This window comes from Arachis ipaensis, chromosome B10 (genome assembly GCF_059453495.1).
Source record: "Arachis ipaensis isolate K30076 ecotype BB chromosome B10, ASM5945349v1, whole genome shotgun sequence".
Classification (NCBI taxonomy): Eukaryota; Viridiplantae; Streptophyta; class Magnoliopsida; order Fabales; family Fabaceae; genus Arachis; species Arachis ipaensis.
Genome location: NC_142435.1, coordinates 40,500,671 through 40,517,125, shown reverse-complemented (window position 1 = coordinate 40,517,125; position 16,455 = coordinate 40,500,671). Strand labels below are relative to the sequence as shown.

Genomic DNA, 16,455 nt, shown 5'->3' with positions numbered 1-16,455 from the left:
TCTAATGAGATTTTAGCAGCTTGTACCCCATAGATTCTCAGTCTCTCTATTACAGAGAGGGGCATGAGGTTTATCCCTGAACCAAGGTCACACAGAGCCTTTTCAAAGATCATGTTGCCTATGGTACAAGGTATTACGAACTTTCTAGGATCCTGTTTCTTCTGAGGCAATGCCAGTTGATCCAGATCACTTAGTTCATTGGTGAACAAGGGAGGTTCATCTTCCCAAGTCTCAATACCAAATAACTTGGCATTCAGCTTCATGATTGCACCAAGAAACTTGGCAGCTTGCTCTTCAGTAACATCCTCATTCTCTTCAGAAGAGGAATACTCATCAGAGCTCATGAATGGCATAAGGAGGTTCAATGGAATCTCTATGTTCTCTAGATGAGTCTCAGATTCCTTTGGTTCCTCAGAGGAAAGCTCCTTATTGATCACTGGACGTCCCAGGAGGTCTTCCTCTTTGGGATTCACGTCCTCTCCCTCCCTTACAGGTTCAGCCATGGTAATTAATTCAATGGCCTTGCACTCTCCTTTTGGATTCTCTTCTGTATTGCTTGGGAGAGTACTAGGAGGGATTTCAGTGATCCTTTTACTCAGCTAGCCCACTTGTGCCTCCAAATTTCTAATGGAAGATCTTGTTTCATTCATGAAACTCACAGTGGCCTTAGATAGATCAGAGACTAAATTTGCTAAGCTAGATGGATTCTGCTCAGAATTCTCTGTCTGTTGCTGAGTGGATGATGGAAAAGGTTTACTATTGTTAAACCTATTTCTTCCACCATTATTAAAGCCTTGTTGAGGCTTTTGTTGATCCTTCCATGAGAAATTTGGATGATTTCTCCATGATGGATTATAGGTGTTTCCATAAGGTTCACCTAAGTAATTTACCTCTGCTATTGCAGGGTTCTCAGGATCATAAGCTTCTTCTTCAGAAGATGCCTCTTGAGTACTGTTGGATGCAGCTTGCATTCCATTCAGACTCTGAGAAATCATATTGACTTGCTGAGTCAATATTTTATTCTGAGCCAATATGGCATTCAGAGTATCAATTTCAAGAACTCCCTTCTTCATAGGCGTCCCATTACTCACAGGATTCCTCCCAAAAGTGTACATGAACTGGTTATTAGCAACCATATCAATGAGTTCTTGAGCTTCTGCAGGCGTTTTCTTTAGGTGAATGGATCCACCTGCAGAAGTATCCAATGACATTTTAGCCAATTCAGATAGACCATCATAGAATATATCCAGGATGGTCCATTCTGAAAGCATGTCAGAAGGACACTTTTTGGTCAATCCTTTGTATCTCTCCCAAGCTTCATAGAGGGATTCACCTTCTTTCTGTCTGAAAGTCTGAACATCCACTCTAAGCTTACTTAGCTTTTCAGGAGGAAAGAACTTGGCTAAGAAAGCCTTGACCAGCTTATCCCAAGAGTTCAGGCTATCCTTAGGTTGAGAGTCCAACCATACTCTAGCTCTGTCTCTTACAGAAAAAGGGAAAAGCATGAGCCTGTAGACTTCAGGATCTACTCCATTAGTCTTAACAGTATCACATATCTGCAAGAATTCAGTTAAGAACTGAAAAGGATCTTCAGATGGAAGTCCATGAAACTTGCAGTTCTGCTGCATCAGAGAAACTAACTGAGGTTTAAGCTCAAAATTGTTTGCTCCAATGGCAGGAATGGAGATGTTTCTTCCATGTAAATTGGAATTAGGTGCAGTAAAGTCACCAAGCATCCTCCTTGCATTATTATTATTTTCGGCTGCCATCTCCTCTTCTTGTTCGAAAATTTCTGAAAGGTGCTTGCTGGATTGTTGTAATTTAGCTTCTCTTAGTTTCCTCTTCAGAGTCCTTTCAGGTTCTGGATCTGCTTCAACAAGAATATTCTTGTCCTTGTTCCTGCTCATATGAAAAAGAGGGAATAGAAAAATAATAATAGGGATCCTTTTTACCACAGTATAGAGGTCCTTGTGTGAGTAGAAGAAAAGAAGGAGATGAGAGAGAAAGAGAATTTTCGAAAATAATTTTTGAAAAAGAGTTAGTGATTTTCGAAAATTGTTTTTGAAAAAGGTTAGTAATTTTTCGAAAATTAAAATCAAAAATTAAAATAATTAATTAATTAAAAAGAAATTTAGAAAAAGAGGGAAGATATTTTCGAAAATTAGAGAGAGAGAGAGTTAGTTAGGTAGTTTTGAAAAAGATAAGAAACAAACAAAAAGTTAGTTAGTTAGTTGAAACAAATTTTGAAAATCAATTTTGAAAAGATAAGAAGATAGGAAGTTAGAAAAGATATTTTAAAATCAAATTTTTGAAAAAGATAAGATAAGAAGATATTTTTGAAAAGATATGATTGAAATTAGTTTTGAAAAAAGATTTGATTTTTAAAATCACAATTAATGACTTGATTCACAAGAAATCATAAGATATGATTCTAGAACTTAAAGTTTGAATCTTTCTTAACAAGCAAGTAACAAACTTAAAATTTTTGAATCAAAACATTAATTGATGATGTTATTTTCGAAAATTAGGAGATAAAGATAAGAAAAAGATTTTTGAAAAATATTTTTAAGATTTTCAAAAATAAATCAGAAAAATGAAAAAGATTTGATTTTTGAAAAAGATTTTGAAAAAGATGAGATTTTTAAATTGAAAATTTGATTTGACTCATAAAAACAACTAGATTTTAAAAATTTTTGAAAAAGTCAAATCTAATTTTCAAATTTATGAGAAGAAAAAGGAGAAGATATTTTTTTTATTTTTTGAATTTTTATGATGAGAGAGAAAAATTTAAAACATCATTTTCATGTTTTTCTCTTTTCTTTTTGGATCAAAACAAGGAATGCATGCAAGAACACTATGAATGTCAAGATGAACACCAAGAACACTTTGAATGTCATGATGAACATCAAGACTTATTTTTGAAAATTTTTTATATGCAAAGAAAACATGCAAGACACCAAACTTAGAAATCTTTCATGTTTAGACTCTATGGATGCAAAAATGCACATGTAAAACAAGAAAAGATGCAAAACAAGAAAACATCAAGATCAAACAAGAAGACTTACCAAGAACAACTTGAAGATCATGAAGAACACTATGAATGCTTGAATTTTCGAAAAATGCAAGATGAATATGCAATTGACACCAAACTTTCAACTTGACTCAAGACTCAAACAAGAAACATGAAATATTTTTTTTTTATTTTTATGATTTTATGATTTTTTTTTCTTTTAATTTTTTCGAAAATCATTTGAAAAAGAAAAATAAGGATTCCAAAATTTTTAATATGAATTCCAGGAATCTTGCACTCTTATTCTAAAGCTCCAATCTGAGGGTTAGACATGGCTTAATAGCCAGTCAAGCTTTAGCATGAATATGTGAGTAATTCATTCAATTTTAGGCCAAAACCTCAGTCCAAAAGAATTTAGACATGGCTTTATAGCCAGCCATGCTTCAACATGCTTCATGAAACACTAGAATTCATTCTTAAAAATTCTGAAGAAAAAAATATTTTTTGAAAAGAAGTTTTATTTTTTTGAAAATAAGGGAGAAATTTTTGAAAGATTTTTAAAAAATTTTGAAAATAAAACAAAAGGAAAATTACCTAATCTGAGCAACAAGATGAATCGTCAGTTGTCCAAACTCGAACAATCCCTGGCAACGGCGCCAAAAACTTGGTGCACGAAATTGTGATCTCAGGCAACGGCGCCAGAAACTCTGTACGCACATCTTAATAAATTGTTTTTCATTCACAACTTCGATACAACTAACCAGCAAGTGCACTGGGTTGTCCAAGTAATAAACCTTACGTGAGTAAGGGTCGATCCCACGGAGATTGTTGGTATGAAGCAAGCTATGGTCACCTTGTAAATCTCAGTCAGGCGGATATAAAATAGTTATGGAGTTTTCGAACATAAATAATAAATAGATAGAAAATACGGATAGAAATACTTATGTAATTCATTGGTTAGAATTTCAGATAAACGTATAGAGATGCATTCATTCCTCTGAACCTCTGCTTTCCTGCTGTCTTCACCCAATCAATCTTACTCCTTTCCATGGCTAGCTTTATGTAAGGACATCACCTTTGTCAACGGCTACTTTTTATCCTCTCTGGAAAATGGTCCGATGCGCTGTCACTGCATGGCTAATCGTCTGGAGGCATCACCCTTGTCAATGGCTGCATCCTATCCTCTTGTGAAAATGGTCCAAATGCTCTGTCACAGCACGGCTAATCATCTGAGGTTCTCGATCATACTGGAATAGGATTCACCCTCCTTTTGCGTCTGTCACTACGCCCAGCACTCGCGAGTTGGAAGTTCGTCACAATCATTCAATCCCAGAGTCCTACTCGGAATACCACAGACAAGGTTTAGACTTTCTGGACTCTCATGAATGTCGCCATCAATCTAGCTTATACCACGAAGATTCTGATTAAGAGATCCAAGAGATACTCATTCAATCTAAGGCAGAACGGAAGTGGTTGTCAGGCACGCCTTCATAGGGAATGGTGATGATTGTCACGTTCATCACATTTAGGTTGAAGTGCGAATGAATATCTTAGAAGCGGAATAAGTTGAATTGAATAGAAAAACAGTAGTACTTTGCATTAATCTTTGAGGAATAGCAAAGCTCCACACCTTAATCTATGGAGTGTAGAAACTCTACCGTATGAAACTACATAAGTGAAAGGTCCAGGCATGGCCGAATGGCCAGGCCCCAAAACGTGATCACAGGATCAAAAATACAATCCAGGATGTCAAATTCAATAGTAAAAAGTCTTATTTATACTAAACTAGTTACTAGGGTTTACAGAAGTAAGTAATTGATGCATAAATCCACTTCCGGGGCCCACTTGGTGTGTGCTTGGGCTGAGCTTGAAAGTTACACGTGTAGAGGTCAATCTTGGAGTTGAACGCCAGTTTTTAACATATTTCTGGCGTTCAACTCTGGCTTGTGACGTGTTTCTGGCGTTTAACTCCAGACAGCAGCGTAGAACTGGCGTTCAACGCCCTTTTACGTCATCTAAACTCGGCCAAAGTATGAACTATTATATATTTCTGGAAAGCCCTGGATGTCTACTTTCCAACGCAATTGGAAGCGCGCCATTTTGAGTTCTGTAGCTCCAGAAAATCCACTTTGAGTGCAGGGAGGTCAGAATCCAACAGCATCAGCAGTCCTTCTTCAACCTCTGAATCTGATTTTTGCTCAAGTCCCTCAATTTCAGCCAGAAAATACCTGAAATCACAGAAAATCACACAAACTCGTAGTAAAGTCCAGAAATGTGAATTTAACATAAAAACTAATGAAAACATCCCTAAAAGTAACCAGATTCTACTAAAAACATACTAAAAACAGTGCCAAAAAGCGTATAAATTATCCACTCATCACGTGGCATGATCGGTACTAGTGGCGCGAGGGCAGCCTCGCGCTCGCATAACTCTCTGTCCGAAACTCATTGTTGCCAAATTTTAGGGTGACACGTTCGCGTGGTGGACGCGATCGCGTGAATGGCCAAGATTGGAAAACGATGCGGACGCGTGGGTCACGCGTTCGCGTGGTAGGGCTTGTGCGTCTAGCACCATTCCAGCCCCGGTCCAGCGTGACATTCTGCCAGACACCCTTTCTTACGTCAATTTTCAGGACACGCGTTCGCGTACTTGACGCGGACGCGTGGGAGGCATTTTCCCACATGACGCGGAGGCGTCAGCGACACAGTCGCGTGGGTCAAGTTGTGCCAAAGGCACGCCTCCAGCCACACTCTCGCATGACTCTCTGTAAAATCTCTTTTCTTCCTTGAGGCATATATGACGCGGACGCGTCGGCGACGCTGTCGCGTCGCGTGCCAAAATTTTTTTTATGCAATATGCAAATGCAGATGCAGACTATAGGCACTAGTACTGAGAAGAGTTATTGAAAAAGGAAATTAAGGAGAGGGGGAGGAACGATCATACCATGGTGGGTTGTCTCCCACCCAGCACTTTGCTTTTGTAATACTCGGTCTAACCGAAATTAATTAAATAATAAGTTAAATAGGAGCGAATATGGTTGGAAGGTTTGGCAATTGGAATTTGATAATTTAAATATGATATTTGGATTCAGTGAATTTTTTCAAGTCGAAAAACATAGTTTTTTGCGTAAAAGCGCGCAGTGGAATTTTGACTGGCAGTACCGGCTGAGATCTGTTTGGTACTACAGCTGAGGAAATTGATTATGAGTAAATAAGATTAGGAAATGAGGAATTATAATTAGGGAAGGTAGAAATATTTAAAGTGCAATTTAGAGCGCTAATCTTAAAGGTTTTGGCCCAAAATTGGGCCAACGGGCAAAAATAAGTGAACCGGGCCTAAGTGGGCCCAAGACCCAACATATATAAACATTAGTTATGAGCATTTCAGCTCATTTTACCCTAAAAAGAAGGGTTGGGGCGCTGAAATTGAGAAGAGAGAAGAGAAGAGAGAAAACCTAACTCTCCTTGATCTTCAAACCACAATAACTTGAGCTACGGAGCTCCGATTGACGAGCCGTTTGTGGCCACGCGTCGCTCTTCTCATCCTCTACAATTCTATCTAAGTTTTATGGTGAGTATTCTATTCATCTCTGCCCAGTTTTCGAGATTCCCCACTGTTACACGGTTTTGGGTAGCTAGTGTTGAAATCTTGTGATTTTGGGTGTTTAGGGATACTCCAACATGGATTCTAAGTGGGTTCTATCCCTACTTCATATGGGCTGAGGTAAGAAGTGCTCAAACCCTTGTGATTTGTCATTTTTATGAGCCCTAGGTTGATGTATGTATGTGATATTGGTTATGTTAGTGTATTTGGTGATGTTGGTGCACAATTGGGAGATTGGTATTGCTTGAAGAGCTTTGGTAAGGCTTGGAGCTAAGGTTGGTGAAGACTTCCAAAGAAGAGGCTCAATTGGTTTGGCTACAAGAGGTACGGTTTAAGTTTCATTTAAGTACCGTGTGTTGTGATGAGAATTCCTAGGCTAGATGCCCCTAGGATTAAGTTTGGATTGTGTAAATGGTTGGTGCTAATATGCATAGTTGGTATGTAATGTGAATTAATGATTGGGTTGAGAATTGTGTGGCCTTGTATGCTTGGTGTATTGAGAATTTGATGTACTGGGTAATGAGTATTGATTTGTGGTATATGCATTTAAATTGTGAAAATTGGGCCGGAGGCCGGAAAGAGGTAAGAAAGGTAAGTCGATGTGTGCATTGTATGATGGCACAAGTGATTGGATGAATTTCAGATAATGAATATATGAATGATTAGGTTGGTTATTGAATAATAAAGTTTGAGAAGTTGAAGTGTGGAGTTTGGTAATTTTGGGTGAAATTATGTAGATGAGGTATGTTTGGTTCGGTTGAGATATATTATGTGATCATATATGTGATTATGATTATTGATGCCTTGATGGTATGATGATGCATTAGAGATATGTATGTTGTGATATATTCTTGGGGAATGATTAAGGTTGATTTGTGGGTGAAACCACGTGATAGTGAGTATGATATTAATTGTGTAAAATGATGGTTGATTGGAAATGGTATTATTGGAAATTGGGATGAGGAAGGATGTATGACATGATATTGTGTTTGTCCTTTAGCCATTTGATTAAGAAGTGTTAAAATGGTTGGATGTGGTTTGGAAATTTTGGTAAAGTGTCAATGTGTGAGTTGAGGATGGCTTGATGTTGATTTTGGTACACTTTGACTGATTTCAAAAAGGGTTGAAATTGGCATGTTTTGGTTGAGTTGGAAAATAGTTGAAAATGGCTTGTTTTGAAAATGGCACCTTGTGGTTTTGTATGAAAATATAGTTTTTGGGCATATTTTGACGGGACATAACTTGGAATACGGATCTCTGTTTTGTGCCAAATTTGTTTAAAATTGAAATTGGATCCGGGATGTCCGTGCCATTCGAAGAACGGGTGAAAAACGATTTAAAATGGGAGAGTTATGTCCGTCGGAAGATTGGGGGTTGAATTTGTAAATTCTGCAGCTTTTAACTTAGAAAATTTTTAGCAGAACGACCCTCCGCGCGTAGGCGCACTTGGCGCGTACACGCCGTTCTTTAAGAAAGCACCATCCACGCGTGCGCGTGGTGTGCGCGGGCGCGTCGATGCGCTGCACCAAATGCCAGCCATTTTCCCGAGAGTTGTGCCAGTTTTGTGCCTGGGGCACAAATGTATCCGCGCGTACGCGTGGCTGACGCGTGCGCGTCGTTTAGCTATTTTTCAACCCGCGCGTCCGCGCGTATGACACTTGCGCGTCGATGAGTTTTGTGGCCATCCATGCGTACGCATAGAGTGCGCGTACGCGTGGTCCTGTTTTCATGCCAAAGTTGATTTTTGAGTTTTTAAAGCCAAATCTCATACTTCTAAGCATCCGATCTCACCCCTTATGTATTAAATCATTATGATATGCCTAGCAATGAGAAAGGAGCTAGGAGATGTGGTAACTTGCGAGTGAAGCAAGGGGAAAAGTTATGATCAATGATGATCAAAGATGATTATATGAGATATGGAGAATGACGGTGGAAGTACCGTGTATGTCATAAGCCGAAGGGCTATATTTATTGATAAATGGTTGGTTCTTGATTGAACCATGAGCCAGATGGCTGAGTATAAAAGCATATATAATTAATGAATGAATGTGTTAAATGAATAATAATGGAGAATGTTGAAATGTGATGTGTGACCCCGGGTAGTAGGCAGTGGCGATGTCCACTTGCTCCGGGTAGGAGACGGAAAAGGATGTTTATGATAAATGAGTTAAATTATGGATTTTTGAATAAATGAGTATTTGTGATACCTGGGTAGTAGTAAGAGTGGTGGTTCATCACGCTTGCTCCAGGTTAATGTTTAAGATTTGATAACAATGATGATTGCTTTCAAACTGAACGAATATATGTTTTGAGATCCTGGGCAGTAGCAAGGGTTGTGGTTCGTCCCACTTGCTCCAGGTCAGAGATTGTGACGCCTGGGTAGTAGCGGTAGTAGTGGTGAATCCACTCGCTCCAGGTTGAGCTTTTAGACAGCTGCCTGGGTAGTAGCCGCAGTAGTGATTATTTCACTGGCTCTGGGTTGAGCGGGCAGTAGCAAGGGGGTTGTAGCTCAAACCTACTTGCTCCGCAAGGGGTGTTTCTGTCCAATGGTTAGCTACCAGGACATGTCGGGTTGGCTATATAATCGACAGATGATATCATCAGCCATAGGGCAGGCATTCATCATTTGCATATGTTTGAATTGTTTGGGTTTGCCATTTGTTTTGGAATTCTACATCATATATGCCATGTTACCTGACTATATGCTACTTGTTCTACTTGTACCATATTTGTGTATTACTTGCCTGTATTGCTTGTGTTTGTACAACTGAGAGGCCCCTCATGCTGGTGTCGGTGGGTGTGAGGGCTGTTCTTGATGGGATGAATTGATGATACGATTGCATGATGATGATGATTATTGAATGAGATAGTTGGGGCTCCCTAGGTAGACGCAGTGATGTGGCTTCACTAGCTCCAGGCGAGGGTATGATGTATTGATATAGAATTGCTGAGGCAGAACAACTGGTGATGGTTTTGCTTATGATTCTGAGTCTGATTCGTGGAAGAGTCAGCGAGTTGGGAAACATGTGAAACATGAATTAAATTTAGCACTCCCTTATGACAGTTGCCTATTCATGGATTAGCGAGAACCTAGGATGAATAATTGGTGAAGAAGTTTAGGATGCTTAGTGAGTTTTTATTGCAGTACATTGAATTTATTTGGCACTTTTACCGTACTAGGAACACATGGGCCCGGGGTTCTCATTCCGTATATATCTCTTGTTTTTCAGATACAGGTCCAGGTGCTCAGAAGTGAGTTGTGGGTCATCTGAGAGACGGCGAAGATCTTTATTTTCCCTACTTTGTGTTTTGCTTAGAATCTCTCCACCTTTGTTTTGGAAAGATTATATTATGTATTGAACTCTTTGAATTTTCCTATAGAGGCTCTCATGTTTCCTTCGGGAGAGATTAGGATATACTGTTGTCAACTACTTTCATACTGTACCCTAGCCGACCTAAACTTCGCGGGTCGTGACTAGTGGCTATTTACTTATGTTATATATATCTATCTGTTATCTATCTCTTAATCTCCTCTACGCCTTGTCCGTATATCGTTTTCAGCTTCACGGTTTATCTTTTGTTGTCGAAACGTGAGTGATACATCTTCGTGATTTTATTTCTACTCTTTTCAGGCTTCTCGATTAATACTCCTTTCGAAATTACCTATATTTATTTATTAAAAATCCACCTGAGAGTCGTACCACCGTAATATCATTGACTTATGACTCGAGCATAAGGATTTGAATATTAGGATGTTACATTATGGTATCAGAGCAGTTCGTCCTCGTGAGCCTGAGGGATGGAACTGCTTATGCTTCAATGCATACTCTGAGTCTGTGCCTGTGCTAGTTAGGGTATCTAACTAATACATTTAGCATAAAGTCCATGAGTGTACCTTTGGTACTTTGAAGCACTATACTTCCGATATTGAGACTGATCAACTTGATATCGATTGTTTGGTGTGTATAGGAACCAGATGGCACCTCATGGACCCAGTCGGGGACGTGAAAGAGATCGTACTAATACGTAGGAACCGGAAATCAACCCGAATAACCCGGTAAACCTTATGGCAGTATTGGAGAATATGGCTGCTGCTATGCAGGCCACTACGGAGGCTCTTGGGCAACAGATAAACAATAATGGCAATGGCGGAAGGGAAGCTCAGGGCCCGATGACACTGGCAACCTTCTTAAAGGTTAATCCACCTAAGTTCAAGGGAACCACCAATCCGACTGAAGCTGATACTTAGTTTCAAGCCATGGAGCGAGCACTGCAAGCGCAGTTGGTGCCTGAAGAGCAGTGTGTTGAATTTGCTACCTATCTACTCACGGGGGAAGCATCGTATTGGTGGCAAGGGGCTCGACGCCTCCTGCAACAGGGGAATGATCTTATCACTTGGGATGCCTTCCAGGTGGAATTCTATAAGAAGTATTTTCCAAATTCTGCCAGGACAGCCAAGGAATTGGAGTTACTGCAGCTGAAGCAAGGTGCTATGTCCGTGTTTGAGTATACAGACAAATTTGAGGAGCTATTCAGGTTTTCCCGCATGTGTCAAGGAGCTCTGGGAGACTTCGAGGAATGGAAATGCATTAAGTATGAAGAAGGGCTCCGGAGCGACATCCTAAGTTCAGTGGGACCAATGGAGATCCGAACTTTTTCAGAGTTAGTGAATAAGAGCAGAATTGCTGAAGAGTGTGTGAAAAGGAGGGTTGCAGAGAAAGGAAGTCATAGAGAGCACAACCAAGGATTCGCACCAAGGGGTCGAGAGTTTAAGGAGAGAGGATACGTACAACACTTTCCCCAAGGACAGAATAACTTTGCGACGAGTGAGGAGTCCCAAAGAAATGGTAAGGGAAAACGGGCAGCGGCTGCTTCTAATATTTTGAGCTGTCAGAGATGTGGGAGTCATCACCCAAATAGGCCGTGCCGATTGGGGTTAGGTATATGTTACAAGTGCGGGTTACCAGGGCATGTATCAAGAAATTGCCAACAAGGAGAGAGTCAGGATGCGGGCCGATTGCAACAGTAAGATTGAGGTAATTGCAATAATCAGGCTTAAAGGACAGTGCGTGATTTTATAATACCACCTGTACAATAAAACTGGGAATGTCGAGTTTAATATTAGATTAAGGAGCAAACCGGATGGTCCGAGTAAGGATTTGCCTTAATACAAATGGATAAATGCCTGTGATGTAAACAATTTTTTTTGTTGAGAATGATGTGTTGTGTTTGTTGTGTAGTTGGTTGATTTCTGGATTTTTGGTGAAACAAATTGAACCCGTGACTTTTAGTTCCTTTGATTTAAATAGATAAGGAATGGTCCTAAATGAGGGATTTGGAAACGTTGATTTGAAATGCTAGTCATGCTAAGTTGTGGTTGAGTACTTGAGGAAGTAAGTGATAGGGCTCGTACTAGACGAGAGATCAGAATAAAGCAATAGAAGCTTGCGGAAGCAGTAACACAGGATAGCTACGAATAGGAGCTGTGAAAGTTTACTATAATATCTTAAGTTTGAATACTAGAAAGGTTAAGTGGGTTACTGCAAGTAATGATCCCCAAATAGTTGGAATTGATTGCGGCTGCGAGCTTTGATGGTTCTAAAGCGGATGAGGAAATTATCATTGATGCATAATTGGATTTAGGTGATGAGAGAGTGCAAGTTGTCGTGTTTGAGAGATGAGTACCATGATGTTTCGTCATAGTGACCTTGGAATTATATTGAGATTTATAATGATTGGTTTTGAAAGACGAATGTGAAAACCACTAAATTGAAATGCTGATGCGGTACTGAGATTGGTTTGAGGGAACCCGTGACGGGTGGTAAACTCCAATTTTTGGGGAGGTACTGTTGAAAATTATTCCCCAAAAAATTTGAAAGAGCGTTGGTTATGGTTTTGAGGATGATTTTTGATATGAGTGACTTTAACAAAAGAGATGTGTCTCGAATGCTTTTATAGATTATTAAAGGAAAGCGGATTCTTATGATTTTTGTTAAATTGTTATTTCAAACTCATTTGCTTTCTAGAAATGAAAGGGGTTTTTAATTGATGAGTCAGAGACTTTATAACAGCAAGTCATGTAGAAATCCGAGGGTGTGAGAATAAGGAAGTAAGTTTGGAGGTTATGCTTGGAGTTGAGCTGTGATTAGTGGTAATTGGCTTGGCAGAGAGAGAAGATGGTGATGGATGGAATTTTCGAGGGCGAAAATTTCTGTTAGGGGGGTAGAATGTAATACCCGGTCTAACCAAAATTAATTAAATAATAAGTTAAATAGGAGCGAATATGGTTGGAAGGTTTGGCAATTGGAATTTGATAATTTAAATATGATATTTGGATTCAGTGAATTTTTCTAAGTCGAAAAACATAGTTTTCTGCGTAAAAGCGCGCAGTGGAATTTTGACCGGCAGTACCGGTTGAGATCTGTCTGGTACTACAGCTGAGGAAATTGATTATGAGTAAATAAGATTAGGAATGAGGAATTATAATTAGGGAAGGTAGAAATATTTAAAGTGCAATTTAGAGCGCTAATCTTAAAGGTTTTGGCCCAAAATTGGGCCAACGGACAAAAATAAGTGAACCGCGCCTAAGTGGGCCCAAGACCCAACATATATAAACATTAGTTATGAGCATTTCAGCTCATTTTACCCTAAAAAGAAGGGTTGGGGTGCTGAAATTGAGAAGAGAGAAGAGAAGAGAGAAAACCTAACTCTCCTTGATCTTCAAACCACCATAACTTGAGCTACGGAGCTCCGATTGACGAGCCGTTTACGGCCACGCGTCGCTCTTTTCATCCTCTACAATTTTATCTAAGTTTTGTGGTGAGTATTATATTCATCTCTGCCCAGTTTTAGAAATTCCCCACTGTTACACGTTTTTGGGTAGCTAGTGTTGAAATCTTATGATTTTGGGTGTTTAGGGATACTCCAACATGGATTCTAAGTGGGTTCTATCCCTACTTCATATGGGCTGAGGTAAGAAGTGCTCAAACCCTTGTGATTTGTCATTTTTATGAGCCCTAGGTTGATGTATGTATGTGATATTGGTTATGTTAGTGTATTTGGTGATGTTGGTGCACAATTGGAAGATTGGTATTGCTTGAGGAGCTTTGGTAAGGCTTGGAGCTAAGGTTGGTGAAGAATTCCAAAGAAGAGGCTCAATTGGTTTGGCTACAAGAGGTACGGTTTAAGTTTCATTTAAGTACCGTGTGTTGTGATGAGAATTCCTAGGCTAGATGCCCCTAGGATTAAGTTTGGATTGTGTAAATGGTTGGTGCTAATATGCATAGTTGGTATGTAATGTGAATTAATGATTGGGTTGAGAATTGTGTCGCCTTGTATGCTTGGTGTATTGAGAATTTGATGTACTGGGTAATGAGTATTGATTTGTGGTATATGCATTTAAATTGTGAAAGTTGGGCCGGAGGCCGGAAAGAGGTAAGAAAGGTAAGTCGATGTGTGCATTGTATGATGGCACAAGTGATTGGATGAATTTCAGATAATGAATATATGAATGATTAGGTTGGTTATTGAATAATAAAGTTTGAGAAGTTGAAGTGTGGAATTTGGTAATTTTGGGTGAAATTATGTAGATGAGGTATGTTTGGTTCGGTTGAGATATATTATGTGATCATATATGTGATTATTATTGATGCCTTGATGGTATGATGATGCATTAGAGATATGTATGTTGTGATATATGCTTGGGGAATGATTAAGGTTGATTTGTGGGTGAAACCACGTGATAGTGAGTATGATATTGATTGTGTAAAATGATGGTTGATTGGAAATGGTATTATTGGAAATTGGGATGAGGAAGGATGTATGACATGATATTGTGTTTGTCCTTTAGCCATTTGATTAAGAAGTGTTAAAATGGTTGGATGTGGTTTGTAAATTTTGGTAAAGTGTCAATGTGTGAGTTGAGGATGGCTTGATGTTGATTTTGGTACACTTTGATTGATTTCAAAAAGGGTTGAAATTGGCATGTTTTGGTTGAGTTGGAAAATAGTTGAAAATGGCTTGTTTTGAAAATGGCACCTTGTGGTTTTGTATGAAAATATGGTTTTTGGGCATATTTTGACGGGACATAACTTGGACTACGGATCTCTGTTTTGTGCCAAATTTGTTTAAAATTGAAATTGGATCCGGGATATCCATGCCGTTCGAAGAACGGGTGAAAAACGATTTAAAATGGGAGAGTTATGTCCGTTGGAAGATTGGGGGTTGAATTTGTAAATTCTGCAGCTTTTAACTTAGAAAATTTTTAGCAAAACGACCCTCCGCGCGTAGGCGCACTTGGCGCGTATGCGCCGTTCTTTAAGAAAGCACCATCCACACGTGCATGTGGTGTGCGCGGGCGCGTCGATGCGCTGCACCAAATGCCCAGCCATTTTCCCGAGAGTTGTGCCAGTTTTGTGCCTAGGGCACAAATGTATCCGCGCGTACGCGTGGCTGACTCGTGCGCGTCTGATGCGCATAAACGTGTTATGCTACGATTTAGGAAATTGCACGATCGGCAAAATTCCTTCCGGCAAGTGCACCGGTTATCGTCAAGTAAAAACTCACAATAGAGTGAGGTCGAATCCCACAAGGATTGGTTGAGTGAGCAATTCGGATTAGAAGTGTGTTCTAGTTGAGCGGAATCAAGATTGAGATGAGTATTGCGGAATGTAAAAGTGGCGGGAAAAGTAAATGACAAGAAATTGAAATGGCGGAATCTTAAATTGCATGAATTAAAGAGCAGAAACTAAATTGCTGAAATTAAAAGGGAATGGGGGTGATTGCATGAATTGAGTAGCAGAATGTAAAGAGAAAGTGGAAATCAGAATTGGGAATTCATTGGGTTATAGGAGATATTGAGATCTCCGAATCAAAACATGTTTATCTCTTCCTCAACCAATGCGTTCATTAAATTTTGCTTGGCAATCTTATATGATTGGATCCCAATTCCTTGGCTCACCAATGCTCTCTAAAAACAAACAAATTCCCAATCCCTTGGTTTAAATGTTCATAAGAAGAGATGATGCTTGATCACTGATTATACCACACAATTTCATGAACCACAATTTGGTAGGATTACATGTCACAATATCCATCCAAACCCCAATCCAATCCACTGTGAGAAAGCTTCTCTAGCATGAATCCTCCATTCCTTTCCCAAGGCTCCGAAGGATTCCAAGTATGAGTAGTTTCTTTCCCAAGACAACTACTCAATGGAATTAGATCGAGAAGCTTTCTAACAAAATTCAAGAGAAAAGATTGAAGAAGAAGATAAACTATTATTGATTCATTGAATTACAATAGAGCTCCCTAACCCAATGAAAGGGGGTTTAGTGAATCATAGCTCTGAATTCAATTACAAAGAAAAGGAAAACTAGCTAAAAGTGAAAAGTAAAAGTCCCCCTCAGGGGCTGGATTCCCCTTCAATCCCCCCTCTCTAAATGCAGAAACTAAGGCCTTTAAATAGGCTCCCTAAATTACAAAATGAAAATGAAATTCAAAGCAAATTACAATCAAATGAAAATAAACTATTCTAGATGATTCTTGTGGCCTTGATTTGGTGTTGTTGATGGGCCTTGCTTGCTTGAAGGGCTGAGTGACATAATTGATCCAAAAAGGATAATGATCCATTAAACTACACTCAAATGTTGCACCCCCTTTCTTGAGTCGTCACTTTGTTCTCTTGTCAACCTTGCCAATTTGATGCCAAATATAGACTATTATACCTCGTTGGAAAGCTATGGATGTCAGCTTTCTAACGCAACTGGAAGCACCTCAATTGGATCTCTACAACTCGAGTTATATTCCATGGAAGGTGAAGAGGTCAGCTGGCCTGATTGCA

General features: G+C 39.4%; 1 non-coding gene across 1 annotated transcript; it reads left to right on the top strand.

Annotated features, from left to right (window-relative positions):
- The first annotated feature begins 1,265 nt into the window (after positions 1 to 1,265).
- On the top strand, positions 1,266 to 1,373 carry LOC148579793 (small nucleolar RNA R71). The gene has a single exon (XR_015894097.1). It is a non-coding gene; the product is annotated as a small nucleolar RNA R71 (small nucleolar RNA).
- Positions 1,374 to 16,455: the final 15,082 nt, after the last annotated feature.